Genomic DNA, 6,143 nt, shown 5'->3' on the forward strand with positions numbered 1-6,143 from the left:
TAATATGTTTATTGCAACAGAAATAAACACAATTTGCATGAAACTATTAAACTGGATTAATTTACCCGTGTGTGTGTGTGTGTGTGTGTGTGTGTGTGTGTGTGTGTGTGTGTGTGTGTGTGTGTGTGTGTGTGTGTGATATATAGATATATTGGATCACTAACATGTGAAGTACTACAATTCCAGTTATTCACAGCTCTAATGCAGCTTCCTTAAGATGTTTTGCTGAAGCTCAAGGACAGATCTTGAGTTTACTTTACATCAAAGAAAATCTACACAAGAGCTGGAATCAAAAGCTTTAATAACCTGAGTTTGCTCATTAATGGATAAGCAAGTAACCAAGAATAGAGACTTGGATTGTGGACATGAGGACACGCTGGAGCCCAATACAAATCTTTTTTTGAACATATATGATTTATCTTAAACTCCGCCTTCCATGTTCCAGACTAATTTTCAAAAAGGCACAAGCTTAATTATATTGTCAGAACAAATTAATATTTTGACATGTCTGAAGACTTAATTACGACTAATGCATCCACACGTCCCGAGGTGTAATTGTTTTGTGCTCAAAAAGCGAACATAGTTATTAGACTTATAATGAAAGGCCATTGTCTACTGCATCTGCCTGCTGCTTCACTCCCAGATTCCTGTTTTCATGAACTGAAGCCTCATTTATTTCCCACTAAGCTGTGGAATTCAGAGTTGTTCTGCAAAACTCTCAATATTGTTCAGAATGGAGCATTATTACATGTTCATTAATAATGTCCTCATTAATACAGTGTAGCATAGGCAGCACAGTCAGTGCACCTCAGCTGGTCTGATAATACTCTGGTACTATGATTACTGACTGTAGCATAGTCAGTGCAACTACGAAGAAGAGTAATATTGGCATATTAATAAATGTGATAAGATACAAATTTACAAAAACACTTATTTCTACAGGTAGATAAAATAATATGCAGGTTTTTCAGTGATGTTTTATATAGATGTGTTTTTGTGTTTAAAATCTGTTGCTACCAACAATACTTCAACCAGTAATGTTTGTAGCACTGGGATGAGAAAACATTAGCATGAAAACAGCATGATTGACAACCTTTGTTGTTGTACTAAGTTGAGTATAGTGTGTGAGATAATGTTGATATCTAAACCCCATTTGAATCATAGCAAGTGAGGTAGGTAAGCTAAAAAGACACAATTTAAGGCTGGGAAAACATTGCTGTTTCAATTAAAATTTGTTTAATTCAAGACAATGTTTTTTGAGGGGTAAAAATCTATTAAAAATGTACTAAATGTACCAAATTGTATTTCTCTGCAGCATTTACTAATTTCAGCATCAGTGGCAGCTAAGATACAGTGATTCAAATTTGGAAGTAAAGCCAGCTTCTTGGTTATTATTAAATGAAAATCACGAAATTATAGAGATAATAAGCCCTCTTTTTTGCTGTTTTTCTTCATAGTGACTTTAATTTCTGGGCTTTTAATTTGAAGTTCACAAACGAGCTCTACAACCTTGGATCATTTGGAATGAATGAAATCTAAGAGGCTTTAAGGGCCCATTATATTCACCACTGTTGCCCTCATGAGTGGCATGGCAAAAGCTGCACCGGTCCTACACCTCTCAATTTTTGTAACCTTGCAGGAGTGCCACGGCTGGCACCACTGGGTTAAAGACATAAGTCGATTTTTACCAGCATTTTAAAAAACAGGTCAGTAAAGATGGTTTGTTCCATTAGAAATCAGAAGTTCCCAGTCTGACTTCCTCTCAAGTCAGAAAGTATGAGCATTCTCCCCCAACCCTGACAATGCATGAGTATACAGTGGGGCAAAAAAGTATTTAGTCAGCCACCGATTGTGCAAGTTCCCCCACTTAAAATGATGACAGAGGTCAGTAATTTGCACCAGAGGTACACTTCAACTGTGAGAGACAGAATGTGAAAAAAAAAAATCCATGAATCCACATGGTAGGATTTGTAAAGAATTTATTCGTAAATCAGGGTGGAAAATAAGTATTTGGTCAATAACAAAAATACAACTCAATACTTTGTAACATAACCTTTGTTGGCAATAACAGAGGTCAAACGTTTACTATAGGTCTTTACCAGGTTTGCACACACAGTAGCTGGTATTTTGGCCCATTCCTCCATGCAGATCTTCTCGAGAGCAGTGATGTTTTGGGGCTGTCGCCGAGCAACACGGACTTTCAACTCCCGCCACAGATTTTCTATGGGGTTGAGGTCTGGAGACTGGCTAGGCCACTCCAGGACTTTCAGATGCTTCTTACGGAGCCACTCCTTTGTTGCCCGGGCGGTGTGTTTTGGATCATTGTCATGTTGGAAGACCCAGCCTCGTTTCATCTTCAAAGTTCTCACTGATGGAAGGAGGTTTTGGCTCAAAATCTCACGATACATGGCCCCATTCATTCTGTCCTTAACACGGATCAGTCGTCCTGTCCCCCTGGCAGAAAAACAGCCCCATAGCATGATGTTTCCACCCCCATGCTTCACAGTAGGTATGGTGTTCTTGGGATGCAACTCAGTATTCTTCTTCCTCCAAACACGACGAGTTGAGTTTATACCAAAAAGTTCTACTTTGGTTTCATCTGACCACATGACATTCTCCCAATCCTCTGCTGTATCATCCATGTGCTCTCTGGCAAACTTCAGACGGGCCTGGACATGCACTGGCTTCAGCAGCGGAACACGTCTGGCACTGTGGGATTTGATTCCCTGCCGTTGTAGTGTGTTACTGATGGTGACCTTTGTTACTTTGGTCCCAGCTCTCTGCAGGTCATTCACCAGGTCCCCCAGAGTGGTTCTGGGATCTTTGCTCACCGTTCTCATGATCATTTTGACCCCACGGGATGAGATCTTGCGTGGAGCCCCAGATCGAGGGAGATTATCAGTGGTCTTGTATGTCTTCCATTTTCTGATGATTGCTCCCACAGTTGATTTTTTCACACCAAGCTGCTTGCCTATTGTAGATTCACTCTTCCCAGTCTGGTGCAGGTCTACAATACTTTTCCTGGTGTCCTTCGAAAGCTCTTTGGTCTTGGCCATGGCGGAGTTTGGAGTCTGACTGTTTGAGGCTGTGGACAGGTGTCTTTTATACAGATGATGAGTTCAAACAGGTGCCATTCATACAGGTAATGAGTGGGGGACAGAAAAGCTTCTTACAGAAGACGTTACAGGTCTGTGAGAGCCAGAGATTTTCCTTGTTTGAGGTGACCAAATACTTATTTTCCACCCTGATTTACGAATAAATTCTTTACAAATCCTACCATGTGAATTCATGGATTTTTTTTTTCACATTCTGTCTCTCACAGTTGAAGTGTACCTCTGGTGCAAATTACTGACCTCTGTCATCATTTTAAGTGGGGGAACTTGCACAATCGGTGGCTGACTAAATACTTTTTTGCCCCACTGTAGATGTATAAATTCATTAATCACTTTGTTGAACTGTTTGCTATTGCAAATATCTAATCAGCGATTAGCGACTCAGGAGAAGGGGTTCAGGATATCCTCAACAACTCACTTTAGTATCACTGTCATCAGACATAAGTGAGCTTCCCTGAATCATTCATGATACAGCTGTGTGGCAGGCAGGATGTAGGACCCAAACGCAAAACACTCAATGGAGGAATAAATTAAAGAGGCTGCTTTATTGCACTTGCATAATATTCACAACAATAAACTTGCAAAAACAAAACAAAACTTCAAAATTGGAACTAATAACAAAAACACTGGGAAACCTGGAAACTAGGGATGAAGATCTCAGGGAGCAGGGAAGGAGAAACACATAGCACGGTAAGGGGACAACGTGACACTGACAGAGAGAAACACAGGGCTAAAATACATTGAGGGAAATGAGGAAATGAGACACATGAGGGCGGCACAGCTGGGCGCAATCAACATGACGAGACCAGGGTGAAGCAAAACTAGACACATTGACATAAGACAAAGCACTGTCAAAGTAAAAAGTAAAACAGGAAGAAAAACACAGAAACACAGACTTGACACTAAACAAAGGGAACACGGAGCACAGAGGCAGGAGCCACATTAGACACGACTGACCAGGGAACAAGAATAATAATAATAATAATAATAATAATAATAATAATACAATAATTAAAACACTGGATCACCCACCCAGGACCGTTACACACTCGTATCGTACGTTTAGATTAGAAAAATGTTTCCTGATGGTTCTGGATTTCTGCTGCAACATTCATATGGTATGGTCACAACTCACTGGATATTTACTCTAGTTTCAGATGAGCATTGTTTGAATGCCGTAGCCTACCTGAACATTATTGCTGACCATGTCCATGTCTTTAGTGCACAGTGCACCTCTCTTCTGGTGGCCGCTTCCAGCAGCACACACCATCTCACAAAGTTCAGATCTCCTAGGACTGGTTTCTTGAGCAGGACAAAGAGTTCACTGTACTCAAATGAGCTCCATAGTGGTTAGATCTCAATCTAATAGAGCACCTTGGGATGTTCTGGAATGGGAGATTTGGATGCATAGTTGACAAATCTGCAGAAGCCGTGCTATCATGTAAATACAGACCATAAACTCTATGGCATGTTTCCAGCAACTTGTTGAATTTATGGCATGAAGAATTAAGATGAACTTTTGCGAGTGCTTGCAAATGTTTTGGGCGCATCCTTCGGAGGCTGCCAGCTCAAAGCCGACCGGGAGGTTGAGGCACGATGTGCCTCGACGTCTCCGAAAACGTCGGAGCACTTTTGGAAATATGTGATGTCTTGATAAACCGAGCAGATATTTGAAATTTACACAGCTACATTCACGCCTGAAAATATCTTAAAAGTTTATTTTGTGACCCAGAAAGAGTAATATTAAAAATAAGTAGCTGCCGCCATTGTTAGAAACGAATTGGCTGGGCCGCGCTATGAATTCTGGGATAAGTTGGGTAACAAAGGACTCGGCCTTCAAATGCGACCTGCGAAGGATGGAGTCTATTTTGCGAGATCTCGCAAAAGTTGATCTTAATTTTTTCTCCCATGTCCCTTGCGGGGCTCCGTACTGTCTATTCTTCACTGCTAAAGGCAACAATAAATCTTTAAAAATATATCATTACATACTGTCATAACTCTGATTCTGATGATCTTATAACTATAATTTTTCCATCCTTAGTGCTATAGATGATGAACAGATTTCTCTCCACTCTAAAACCACCACCACATCATCCAAATCATCATTTTCAAATGGTGGAATCAGGATTTGTGGACACAGATAAATGTTTGTTCTTGACAATATAGCAGCAGATACACAACAGTATGGTTACAAATATCCAGAGATATAATGCAGTTGCCCCCCCCCAAAATTCACCACGCCTTCCAGTACTTCACACAATAGTTGTTTTTTTTAAATGTGGCTTTTGAAAGGGAGTGTTTGACACATTAAGTGACTACTTCTCTGTAGTAACAGTGAACATTATCTCCTGCTGCTTCCTGATTGCTAAACCAGTAATAGTTAAGTGATGTCACTTACCTCTTGTCAGATCTGAAGACGTCGTTTTGGAATTGCAGCAAAAAGCTTCTAAAATTGCCAGTGATGACTGGACTGATATAAGTGCTGTCAGAATATTCTCTTGTTAATGGAACCAGAAGTTTAATCTTATGTGTGAAAGCCAATGAACAACTCCAAATACAGACTTCTTCAAATCGTGAAACAAAAGAATAAAAAATAATAAATCAACAAACTAAAATGTTGTTTCTCTGTTCACTTACAAGTGCAATTAACATAAATGATGCAATTCAAATCAACTGTGCATAATGTTTTTGCTGGAATATGGCTTTTTAAAGTTTTGGTATACATCAGTGCTCCAGCAAAGTAGAACTATTATCCTGCGCTAGTCAAGACAAACTAAAGTCAGCTGGAAACGAGCAGTCCAGGAACTAATGCAGTCAAATTGCTGACTTCTTAAAGCATCAACAGGCAATAGTTGAAAACGATACATATTTTACAAACTACAGTAGGATATACATAAACATCCAAGCCTAGGTGATGTGGCTGTGTGCAAAAAAGCAAAATGCAAGAATCATTGCTTTTCTCAGTGCAAAACCCATATTGATATAATTTACAGTTAATTATAGTTAAATTAATCATAACACCAGTCTGTA

Source organism: Maylandia zebra, linkage group LG6, assembly GCF_041146795.1.
Source record: "Maylandia zebra isolate NMK-2024a linkage group LG6, Mzebra_GT3a, whole genome shotgun sequence".
Taxonomy (NCBI): Eukaryota; Metazoa; Chordata; class Actinopteri; order Cichliformes; family Cichlidae; genus Maylandia; species Maylandia zebra.